At 39.0% G+C, this 13,271-nt stretch overlaps 1 protein-coding gene across 5 annotated transcripts in view; it reads right to left on the bottom strand.

The window, feature by feature from the left end:
- CEP350 (centrosomal protein 350) overlaps positions 1–12,921 on the bottom strand; it is a 175,956-nt gene extending 163,035 nt beyond the window's left edge. For 3 of the 5 annotated variants that reach the window (XM_030823923.1, XM_030823921.1, XM_030823920.1), the window contains exon 1: positions 12,557–12,920. The gene's annotated coding sequence lies outside the window, so the exon portion shown is untranslated. Of the gene's footprint in view, positions 1–12,556 lie in introns of all 5 variants that reach the window. The other 2 variants (XM_030823922.1, XM_030823925.1) reach the window with 2 other exon arrangements.
- Between the last annotated feature and the right edge of the window lie 350 nt (positions 12,922–13,271).

Below are 13,271 nucleotides of genomic sequence, written 5' to 3' on the forward strand. Positions count from 1 at the left end.
TACAGGCTTACACCTGTAATACCAGCACTTTGGGATGCCAAGGTGGGCGATCACCTGGGGTCAGGAGTTTGAGACCAGCCTGGCCAACATGGTGAAAACCCATCTCTATTAAAAATACAAAAATTGGCTGGACGTGGTGGTGTATGTCTGTAATCCCAGCTACTTGGGAGGCTGAGACAGGAGAATTGCTTGAACCCGGAAGGCGGAGGTTGCAGTAAGCCGAGATCATGCTACTGTACTCCCCCCGGGTGACAGAGTGAGACTCAGTCTCAAAAAAAAAAAAAAAAAAAAAGAAAAGAAAAGAAATGAAACCTATTAAGTTATAGCCAGTGCTATTACTATTACTCACCACTGATTTTTAAATATAGTTTTTAAAAAGGAGGGTGCCACAATTCCAAAAACAACTTCTACAAGCCCACTAGCAACAACAAGAACTACAAATGGCTTTTTAAAAAAATCACCAAAACCCAAACTAATCAAAGATAAATCAGATTTTCTCTTTGGAAAAATATCCTTCTAGTTGTACAAAGGTCTTCTTTACATCATTATTGCTCTATAACATTTAATAACTTATCATACAAAAATGTAGCAACTGTACACATTTTCAGAGATGATCTACTGTATAAAGTGTAGTCTAAGGATCCTCTCTGAACCTATTCTGGTTTGGAAGCTGGCTGATTTATGAACTCTTCTTTGCTCAATCAAATTCTGTTAAATTTAATTTGTCTAAGGTTTTTAATTTTCATAGATGGTGTCAGAAGTGGGATCCAAACTAAAGCTTCTAGCAACTCCTAGGAACACCAAGTGACAAAGCAAGGTACCCACTGGACTCATTTTGTCCACTGCTCTCTCGAAGCAACTGGAGATTGTGGGTAAGTTCTCTCTCAGATTCTGAAGCTCCATGGGTGTGCATTTGAGCTATCTGAGTTTGAGCAAATTTCTGATCCAAACTAGGTTTGGAAGTTACAACAGAAATTGGACTGGGTCCAGGATCCAACTGTATCTAACTATCTTGGATCTAGTTAGAGGCCTCATATGTCTGGCTGGTTTAGACAGAAATTAGTATAAATGATAATACTGAAGGGGGTACCAATTTCAGCTTTCAGAAATTTGCATAGATTTTTGTGTTCTAGCCCCCTTTATTTTTCTTGCATGCTTAGGGAGGGAAAAATCATTGGCTAAGTTGATCAAAGGGATCCGAGGGCCAAAGCCACTATTCAAGGTAAAAATGGGATCCTTAATTTCTGAAGACCTGAGTACTACACCTTCCAGCTTATACATGCATTATTATTAGGCCTCAGAAGCAGCAAATGCTTACAAAAATGATGAAATCTTACTAAAGGTAATTTAAAATCACAACAGTACATTTCAAATGAACACTGCACTTTAAGAAGTACATTTGAAAATGACGGCTCCCAAATCAGTCTCATCTAGGGATGCCTGTTTGTGTGCAGAAGCTTCTAAAAGGATTTCAATATTTTTATTGCTTTTTAAAAAAAGACTATAGAAGGCAAATAAAAAGCTTAAGCAACTAATTGATAAGAAAAATTAAATCTGCTAATCTTTCGGCTCTGTTACGACTCTTCCCTGAAGGTGAAAGGAAAGTTATCCTAGATAGTGTTTATAAAAGGTAGGTTGCCAGGTAAAGTAAGCTTCCTCCTTTTTCAGATCTATTTTTGCTGAGTCCAGGTACAGAAAAGGCTTTCTTTGCCCCATTCCTTAATGGGCTCCATCCTCAACTTAGTAATTTCAGCTAAGAAATAGTAGCTAAGTTAAAAAGATCACCTGTAGGCCGAGCACGGTGGCTCATGCCTGTAATCTCAGCACTTTGGGAGGCTGAGGAGAGTAGATCACCTGAGGTCAGGAGTTCAAGACCAGCCTGGCCAACACGGTGAAACCCCGTCTCTACTAAAAGTACAAAAAAAAATTAGCCAGGTGTGGTGGCGGGCACCTGTAATCCCAGCTATTCAAGAGGCTGAGACAGGAGTATCGCTTGAACCCAGGAGTCGGAGGTTGCAGTAAGCCGAGATTGCACCACTGCACTCCAGCCTGGGCAACGAGAGTAAGACTATCTCGAAAAAAAAAAAGAAAAAAGATCACTTGTTCAATTAAAATACACCTTTCTGGCATTTAGCTGGCTATTCTGAAATCCTTCTGTAAAAGAAATTTACATCTATAAAGGAGATTTCCATTTGTAAATGTATGTGCCTATATACATTAGAAACAGAACGTCAAAGTCGAAAACTAACAAAGAAACTCTGGACTTAGACACTTGACCAAACAGCCTAACAGACTTCTACAGAATACTGTACCCAAAAATCACAGAATATACACTCTCATCTGCACACGGAACATTCTCTAAGATGGACCACAAGCTCAGTCATAAAGCAAGTCTCAATACATTCTTAAAAAATGAAATCATGTCAAGCATATTATCAGACTACAGTAGAATAAAATTAGAAATCAATACCAAAAGGAACTCTCAAAACCACAAATACATGGAAACTAAACAACTTGCTCCTAACTAACTTTTGGTTAAACAACAAATTAAGGCAGAAATAAAAAAATTCTTTGAAACAAATGAAAATAGAGAAACAAACATACCAAAACCTCTGGGATACAGCAAAAGCAATGTTAAGGGGAAAGTTTATAGCACTAAATGCCTACGTCAAAAAGACAGTAAGATATCAAATTGACAACTTAAACTTGAACTTAAAGGAACCAAAAAAACAAGAACAAACTAAACCCAAAGCTAGCAGAAAAAAAAGAAGTAACTAAGATCAGAGCAGAACTAAATTAATTGAGATCAAAACAAACAAACAAACACCAAAAAAAAAACATACAAAGGACCAACAGAATAAAGTTAGTTTTTTGAAGGGATAAGCAAGATAGATAAACCTTTCGGTAAATTAAAAATAAAAAAAGTGAGAAGATCCTAAGAAGCATAATCAGAAATGACAAAGGTGACAGAACTCATACCACAAAAATACAAAAGAGCCTCAGAGACTACTATGAACATCTTTATGTGCACAAACTAGAAAAACCAGAGGAAATGGATAAATTCTTGGAAACACACAACCTCCCAAGATCGAACCAGGAAGAAACTGAAATCCTGAACAGATCAGTAACAATTTGCAAAATTGAATCAGTTATAAAAACAAATCTACAAACCAAAAAAAGGCCTGGATCAGATGCATTCACAGCCAAATTATACCAGACAAAGAAGAGCTGGTATCAATCTTACTGAAACTATTCCAAAAAATCAAGATCACACTGAATGGACAAAAGTTAGAAGCATCCCCTCTATGAACTGAAACAAGATAAGGATGTCCACTCTTACAACTCCTATTCAACATAATACTTTCCATCCTACCTATAGGAATCAGGCAGAAAATTAAAATAAAAAAAAAAAGGCATCCATATAGGAAAAGGGAAACTCAAATTATCTCTGTTCAACCCTAAAGAGTCCTTCAAAAAACTCTTAGACCTAAGAAAAAGACTTCAGTAAAGTTTCAGGATGCAAAATCAACCTACAACAGTCAGTGGCATTTCTATACGCCAATAATGTTCAAGCTGAGAACCAAATCAAAAATGCAATCCCATCTATAATAGCCATATGAAAAATAAAATATCCAGGAATAAATTTAACCAGGGAGGTGAAAGATTTCTATAAGGGGAACTACAAAACACTGATGAAAGAAATAACAGATGACACAAATGGAAACAACATTCCATGCTCATGGGTTGGAAGAATCAAAATTTAAATGACCATACTGCCCAAAACAATCCAAAAATTCTATTCCCATCAAATTAGCAATATCATTTTTCACAAATTAGAAAAACAAATTCTAAAATTCATATGGAACCAAAAAAGAGCCTGAATAGCCAAGCAAAAAGAACACAGCCAGAGGCATCACATTACCCAACTTCAAACTATACTACAAGGCTATATTAACCAAAACAGTATGTTACCAATACAAAAACAGACATCTATATCAATGTAACAGAATAGAGAACCCAGAAATAAAGCCATACACCTATAACCAGTTAATCTTGAACAAAGCTGACAAAAGCAAAAATGGGGAAAGGACACCTATTCAATAAACAGTGCTAAAAAAAAAACCCCAAAAAAACAAAAACAAAAAAAACTGGCTAGCATATGCAGAAGAATGAAACTGGACCCCCTACCTTACACCACATACAAAAATTAACTCAAGGTGTATTAAAGACTTAAACATAAAACCTCAAACTATAAAGATCCTATTTCAAAAAACCTAGGAAAAACTCTTCTGCCCATTGGCCTAGGCAAAGAATTTATGACTAAAACCTCAAAGGCAAACGCAACAAAACAAAAATTGATAAACAAGATTTAATTAAACCAAAAAGCTTCTACATAGCAAAAGAATCAACAAAGTAAAGAGGTAACCTAAAGAATGGGAAAAAAATATTTGCAAACTGTACATCTGACAAAGGACTAAGATCCAGAATCTACAAGGAATCTTAAACAAATGAACAAGAAAAAAAAAACAAATAACTCCATTAAAAAGTGAGCAATGGACATAAACGGATACTTCTCAAAAGCAGACATACAAGTGGCCAACAAACATCTGAAAAAAATGCTCAGAATCACTAATCATCAAGAAAATACAAATTAAAACCACGCTGATACCATCTCACACCAGTCAGAATGCCTATTATTAAAGAGTTAAAAAATAACAGATGACAAGGATGCAGAGAAAAGGGAATATTATACACTGCTGATGGGAATGTAAATTAGTTCAACCCCTGTGGAAAAGAGTAGGGGGATTTCTCAAAGAACTTAGAACTATCATTAGACCCAGCATTCCCACTACTAGGTATCTATCCAAAGGAAAAGAAATCATTCTATCAAAAAGACACTGCACTAGTATGTTTATCATAGCACTATTCACAACAGCAAAGTCACGGAATCAAACTAAGTACCTATCAACAGTAGATCAGATAGGCCCGGAGCAGTGGCTCATGCCTGTAATCCCAGCACTTCAGGAGGCCAAGGTGGGCAGATCATGAGGTCAGGAGTTTGAGACCAGCCTGACCAACATAGTGAAACTCTATCTCTACTAAAAATACAAAAATCAGCCAGGCATGGTGGCGCATGCCTGTAATCCCAGCTACTCAGGAGGCTGAGGCAGGAGAATCGCTTGAACCCAGGAGGCGGAAGTTGCAGTGAGCCAAGATCACGTCACTGCACTCCAGCGTGAGCAACAGAGCAAGACTCTGTCTCAAAAACAAAACAAAACAAAAACAACAACAACAAAAAAAACCCAGTAGATTAGATAAAGAAAATGTGGTACGTATACACTGTGGAATACTATGTAGCCATAAAAATGAATGAAATCATGTCCTTTGGAGCAACATGGTTGCAGCTGGAGGTCATTATCCTAAGCAAATTAATAATGCAGAAACAGAAAATCAAATATCACACCTTCTCACTTGCAAGTGGGGTCTAAACAATGGGTAAATATAGACATAAAGATGAAAACAAGATACTGCGGATTCCAAAAGTGGGAAAGGGCCGGGCGTGGTGGCTCACGCCTGTAATACCAGTAACTTGGGAGGCCAAGGTGGGCAGATCACTTGAGCTCACAAGTTCGAGACCAGCCTGGCCAACATGATGAAACCCCATCTCTCCTAAAAATACAAAAAATTAGCCGGGCATGGTGGCTCGTACCTGTAGTCCAAGCTACTCAGGAGGCTGAGGCAGGAGAATCGCTTAAACCTGGGAGGCGGAAGTTGCAATGAGCCTAGACTAAGCCACTGCACTCCAGCCTGGGTGACAGAGTGAGACTCCATCTCAAAAAAAAAGGTGGGAAGTGACAGGTAAGGGGTAAAGGTTGAAAAACTACCTACTGGGTACTATGTTCACTATTTCAGTGATAGGTTCAATAGAAGCCCAAACCTCAGCATGACGCAATATACCCATGGAACGAACCTGCAAATGTATCCCCCACAATGCAAATCTAAAATAAAAGCTAAAGCGTAGTCTATCTTCATTTATAACTAATCAGAGAAACAAACCGTATTAAAGCTGGACATTAGGAGTCAACCAGCTTCATGTTATCAAGTGTGTAGTCATGACCCATTAGTAGATTAAAACAAAAGAAAACAATATGGTGGATTGGAGCTAGTATTTTTTTTAACGAAACTAATTAGGATTGATTTGCAAATATCAGGTGTATTGAAAGTAGTGAGCGCTTTATTTTATTTTTGAGACAGAGTCTGTCTGTCGCCCAGGCTGGTGTGCAGTGGCGCGATCTCGGCTCACTGCAACCTCCGCCTCCCAGGTCAAGTGATTCTCTTGCCTTAGCCTACTAACTGGGATTACAGGCGCACGCCACCACGCCGAGCTAATTTTTTTGTATTTTTAGTAGAGATGGTGTTTCTCCACGTTGGCCAGGTTGGTCTTGAACCCCTGACCTCAAGTGATCCGCCTACCTCGGCCTTCCAAAGTGCTGGCATTACAGGCATGATCCACCGCGCCTGGCCATGAGGGCTTTTTAAAGTAAAACTTTAAAAAGTGAAACTTTTGTTTCGTTTTATATATATACACATACACATATAACACACGTCTATTCTTTTTATTTAAAAAAATAAAAAATAAAGATAAATGTAAAAAATCAACCTTTGGGAGCACAGAACATGGAAAATATATATAGGTGTCCTGGTCAAAAGTTCAAGAGGTTCCTAAACTTTCTCAGTTCACAGACCCCTCAGTATGCCAGTTATTTTTTTTTTCATGGAACCCCTAAGCCATAAAAATACCTAACAGTTCCATTTACTAAGTAGTTAAGTCCACAACCTAAAAAGTATTTATAGCCTACCAACTCAGTAGCAGTTCGAAAAATAAATATGTATAAATTGAAATAAATATTTTTATTACTAAATTACCACAACTACTTAATAGGATGTGTGTACCTACTAGATATTACACAAGTTCTCAAATCTTGAAATCATTTTGGACACCACCACCTTCTTTTACTGTTCCAAATTGATTTTTGCATAGTACTCGCTTTTTATCGCAGCAAACTCCCAAAACCTAGCGTTTGGAAGACACAGTGTCATCAAAAAAAATGGAACACAATCTCTTGTGTGGTATCTCAAACTGGTAGTTTGAGCAGTGTCCTATAGATGTCAAATATCCCACAGCTATCCAATATTGCTGTTTCCGTTAAAATTTCCCAAATAATGCATAGTGTCCAGGTGAGTTACTATGGTACTCCACAGTACAGCACGTCCTCCATAACACAGTTTCATTCAATATCATTTCTTTATAATTTTGATGAGAAAAAAATTTTGATTCCCCACCAGGGCTACCATCTATGTAGAGTCTGCACGTTCTCCCTGTGTCTGTGTGGCTTTTCTCCGTATACTCCAGTTTCCTCCCACATCAGAGAGGTGCACGCATTAGGTGAACTGATATGAATTGGCATGTCTAAACAGTCCCAGTCTGAGTGAATGTGTGTGTGTGTGTGTGTGTGTGTGTGTGTGTGTGTGTGTAAATGCTACCTGCAATGGAATGGCAGCCTATCTTGTGCCCTACTTGCCAGGACAGGCTCCAGCCACCTGCCATCCTGAACTAAGTGGGTAATTATCTTGACTTTTCTTAGTATTTCTTAAATGTATGTATAGGTCCCATTTATTTCAATGTTTAATATTAGAGGTGTTTGGGGTCTTAGAAGTTGCAGTTTCCAAGTACTTATGGACAACATTAAGTGAGGACTTACTTCAGTGCATAGTTTAGGAATACTGGATTAAAGAAACACTGATCTAGCCTACGGGTTTACTTTGTAAAGTAAGAAATAAGACTTAAGGCTACAAAGCTAGGAGAAAAACAAATATATTTATTAGGGATTTTCCTAAATTTCAACCTTCCGCCAACAAAAGTTTTTTTGTTTGTCTGTCTGTTTTGAGACGGAGTCTTACTCTGTCACCCAGGCTGGAGTGCAGTGGTGCAATCTTGGCTCACTGCAACCTCCGCCTCTCAGGTTCAAGCAATTCTGCCTCAGCCTCCCCAGTAGCTGGGATTACATGAGCCTGCCACCATGCCCAGCTAGTTTTTTATTTTTAGTAGAGATGGGGTTTCCTTATGTTGGCCAGGCTGGTCTCAAGCTCCTAATCTCAGGTGATCTGCCCGCCTCAGCCTCCCAAAGTGCTGGGATTATAGGCATGAGACACCGCACCCAGCCAACAAAAGTTTTGTTTGTTTTGAGATGGAGTCTTGCTCTGTTGCCCAGGCTGGAGTGCAGTGGCACAATCTTGGCTCACTGCAACCTCCACCTCCCTGGTTCAAGCAATTCTCCTGCCTTGGCCTCCCCAGTAGCTGGGATTACAGGCCTGCCACCACGCCTTGCTAGTTTTCATATTTTTAGTAGAGACGGGTTTCGCCATGTTGGCCAGGCCGGTCTCGAACTCCTGACCTCCAGTGACCCACTTGCCTCAGCCTCTCTAAGAGCTGGGATTACAGGCGTGAGCCACTAAGTCCTGGCCCTTCCATCAACAAATGTTTTGACACAGGATCTAATTATGAGATACTCTGTTGATGAAATGTGTAGATCTCTAAAAATCACATTCAAAAATACATTTATATCACCATTTAATAGAAGAAAAAATTTAATTCAATTTTTTTAGAAAAAAGTTTCAAAAATCATAAAAGTGATTCTTACAATAAAACCATACAAAAATGTCTAAAGTAAAAAAGAAAAGTCATCCACTCCCTCAGGAATAACATGTTTAATGGTTTAATGTCTATCCTTATAGATCTTTTTCTATTCACATGCAAAATGAAAACAAAACTACATTTGTCTACGTGTTTTTTAAATAAATCATATTCTACAGTATAGTGCAACTTATTTTTTCACTTAATTTTATATCATGAACATTCTTCCAAGTCAATACATAATAGTAACAGCAAACACTTATGTGGTGCTTATTAATGCTTACTTAGGGCATAAGTGTTAACTCATTTAATTCTCGTGGTACCCCTGTAACATGAGAACTACTAGTATATCCAATTTATAGTTGACTTTAAGTAATTGGCCAAGAGTCACAGCTAGAAAGTAGTGCAGTTAGGTTTTGAACCCAGAAGGTCCACTGCATGGTCCCAGGAGCTGAAGGATATGCTCAGCTGCTGCTCATGAAGTAAATATAGATACCCTGAAACCCGTTAACAACTGCATAGTAATTCACAGCATAAATATACTAGACTTTTAACTAGTAGCCCACCAATAGACATTTAGGACATTTTAAAATTATTTATAAATGTTATTGACATCTTGAAATAATGCTAATATAAACATTCTTATAGAATTCCTATGCTGTTAAAATTTATGTAAGATAAACTTTTAAGCAGGAAATGATTCTATCAAACAATATATATACTTATAATTTTGATAGGAAATGCCAAATTTCCTTCCAGAAGGTTGCTCTAATGGTATCAATTTATAGTCCCAATTACAAAGGAAAGGGTTCAGATTCATTTTTAAGTTAACACTTTGGATTCATGAAAAAAAAGGCCCACTTTGAGTTTTTAATTAATACTGAATAGACTGCCAGGTTGATCACAATTATGTTCTGATTTTATAATTATCTGACATATTAAACAAATGTAGACTTAGCAGCTGTGCAATGGATTCTTCTCCCAGTTATGAAATCAGCTATGCATGAGATATTGCCCCTATACAACCCTCTGTTTTCTTATGTATAAAATATAGGAATTGGACTAGCTGGCCTTGAAGAATTTAAACTCCCAATGCTGAGATTAAGAAGTGACTTAAAGTTATTACAAGGCTATAATTATAGTACTAGTATAACAGGTTAGGGTCTTAAAGTTTATATTTTCTTTAAATTACCATAACTATTGCCAGAGCACCTAGGCAAATCATTAAAATAGTAAATAAAGTTTCCACTGTGGCTTATTCCCAGTGGCTGTTTAATCCCAGGCTGTCATTCCCTTGCTACCCCGCAAATGTGAGCATATCTCTGGAATATATTCCCAAGAGTTGAGGTGTGCTTAGGAACTAAGAACTAGTCTTCTGTTTTGTTTTGCATTTAAAATATTATTCTGGGACCGTTCTTTAGTCAATTTCTTCAACTAGTATTTATTGACTATATTACCATATGCTAGGCACTGGGTGCATAATAGTGATTAAAGGATCTCTGCCATCATGGAACTTACAGACCAGATGAGAAAGGCAAAGAATAACCCAAAATAACCACAAGTAAATGTAAAATCACACTTATGATAACAATGAACAACAACAACAAATCAATACAGAAAAAAATGCTATGCAATCTGATGTTTTTTTAAACTATAACACTAAAATTTGCCTCACGTTGCAAAAATAACCACAATTATACAGAGAATTAACTTTTTAAATCATCAGTTGTCTCAACAATAAAATCATCAAGATATTATTACTTTTCAGTTATGTTACTGATCATGTGGCTTCAATGTTTATTTTACATAACTAAGAGTATAAATGACTGAAAGAATAAAGATGACAGAACTGAGTATCCAAACAAAGTGAAAGACAATAAATGAACTACACTTTTCTTGTTCAAGCAAAAAGTATACACATAAAGAAGTAAAGTGATCCATTATAATTCATGACTTGTCAGTAATTAACAAAACGTTATAAAAATACTAATGTTTTTAAAGAATTGATGATCATCAGTATAAGGGGCAAGTGGCATGTAAAAAGGAACAAAAATAAGATAAATTTTTAATATTTTAAAATAACACCAAATGCCAGAGTACCTATATTAATATTTAGTTTAAAATAAAACTAATTCCAGATTATCTGCAGAAATGAGAGGCAGTCACATAAATGATCTTCCTTGTGTGTCAGTTTCCAAGACTGCAAAATAAGGATATCTGCCATACCTACTTCACAAGATCACTGTGAAAACTAAATAAACTAATGTATATAGAAGCACACCAAAAACTGATGTCAGTTATTTTAGACTTCTTTTTTGCTCCCACTATAAATTATAGCAATTTAACAAATAAAATTGATTATAGCAGGACTTCACCTCCTTTCTTCTGCTCATATTATGGTAGAAGTGTTATAAAATGGGCAAAAGACTGACAATCAGAAGCAGAAGGAAAAAAATCCAAAAACTTTATAATTCATAAATTGATTGCCCCACAGAAGGTTGGTTGTTTAAGTATTAACGCTCTTACATGACACACACACCAATTTATCTCAGAAAATCAAAGAAATATGTTCACATACGTATGAAATTTTTTACATATATAACTTGCCATCTCTACATACACAAAATTCTGCTACTGAGGATGAAGAGATACAGAGATACACATGTATTTATCCACACAATGTATTCTAGCTTGAAGTTTATTTTCAGATTACAGTATCTTAAATTTAATGCACTGACAGTTCAAATGATTCAGATTTATTTCACTACATTAAAATTTGTCAATTTAGCACACCGAAACTAATTATTATATGCCCATGGCTTTGAAGCAACTTCCAGCATGGGTCTAACAATCCCTCAAAGTCACAATTCCATGTTATTAGCAGTGCATTTCCTTGTTTAAAAATATTTTAAACTAAGAAATTTTCAGAACGGAGGGCAACTTTTAGTATTTTATCATTGTTTCTACAGAACTTTTCAGGTTGTTACTAGCTCTGACGAAGACAGTGTTTCTTTTAAAACTCTTCAAACACAGGGCAGGAGGTATCGTTAACATAGCAACAATAACGACTTCCCCAAATTCAAAACAAGGATCACCATCAAAACAAAACAATCAGGTGGAGTATATGGATATTGATCACTATTTCTGACAACCTGTTTTTTCCCATATGAAGGATTTGCTACTGCATTAAAACATTAAAATCTATGCCTATGTGCAACTTTCTATCTGAAAATTTAAAATCCAGGCAAATTCCAATTCATATCTTGTGACATTAGCTAAATATTACCTAGCATGTTGAGCTGCATTTAAAAGGCAGAGGAAAATACTGACAACTTCCAAAACATAAAGCTTTTTAAATCTTTCCCCAAATTATCTGTGAATAAACCGGTAGACGACCTTCAGCAGTCGCTAGACTAGAGTAGATCAAAGTTTTTCCTATACTTGAGAATGTGATCCCCACTGAAAAGGAACAGAAACTGATCATCCCTGCCACTGGAGCCAGTCCCCGGAATCTCCCCAAATATGCCTGATCGCCAAATGAAGAAGGGACACTTCTCCGGGGAGCAATGGCTAGAGGTATCTTACCTCTGCAGGCTACAAGAGGGGCGGAGGAGGCGGGAGGACACTGGCAGGTAAGGAAGGAAACTCCGTCTTCAGCAGGCACTGGTGGGACCCGAAACCTAGGTCCCCGAAAAGCCTCAGAACCCAAGGAGGTTCCCCGAGGGGGACGCCAAGCAGGGCCAAGACTCTCCGCGCCCGGCCCCGCCTCTCTCGCCGCCACCGGGGACCCGGGACCGCGGACAGAGACAGTTGAGGCTGAGCGAGACTCCGCGGTCCCAGCCAGGTCCTACCGGAGCTCACCTGAGAGTGTCGCCTCCGCCCTCGGCTCCCACGGTGCATCCCGCGGGGCCTGGCGGAGGGTGCAGTGACGCCGCCCCGACCGGCCCCAGGGCTGCCCGGCCTGGCCTCCCCGCTCCGGGGACGCACCGGGTGCCCGCCTCGCACCGGCTCCGGGGATCCGCCGGTCCGCTGGGAAGGAAGACGAGGCGGAAAGGCTGCCTCCCCTCCCCCAGGGCAAGCCACCCCCCGAGCTGCGGCTCTCTGCAGTTCTCTCTGGCGCAGGTCTGGCCCCGCTCCCCGGCCCGGGAGTCACTTCGGCAGGGGCGGCCCAGTCGCCATTACAGCCCAACAACTGACACGGAGGAGGAGCGGCGCCAGCGGCAGTGGCTGTGGCGGCGGCGCGAGGCAGGGCGGGAGCAGTCGGGCCCAGGCAAACCTCGCGAGAACTGTCCCGAGACAGTGTCACAGACATGCCAACCTTCGGTTAGGGCCATGTTGAGTGTGGCCGAAAGGTGGGAGCGAAATAAAACAAGGAGCGGAACCGCGAGGAAGCCATGTTTGGTGTGGCGACGTTTAAACTCGTAGGACTCGGGAGGAGCCAAGGTATATCCGCAGAAGAGACCACCCCTGCCCTTTCGCTTTGACGCTCATTGGGCCTTTTGGCGGCGCATTTCACCCCGGGCTGAGAAAACAAGCTGGGGATTTGACAAGAATGAACTCAAAGTCTGGAAACGGC

Source organism: Nomascus leucogenys, chromosome 12, assembly GCF_006542625.1.
Source record: "Nomascus leucogenys isolate Asia chromosome 12, Asia_NLE_v1, whole genome shotgun sequence".
Lineage (NCBI taxonomy): Eukaryota > Metazoa > Chordata > Mammalia > Primates > Hylobatidae > Nomascus > Nomascus leucogenys.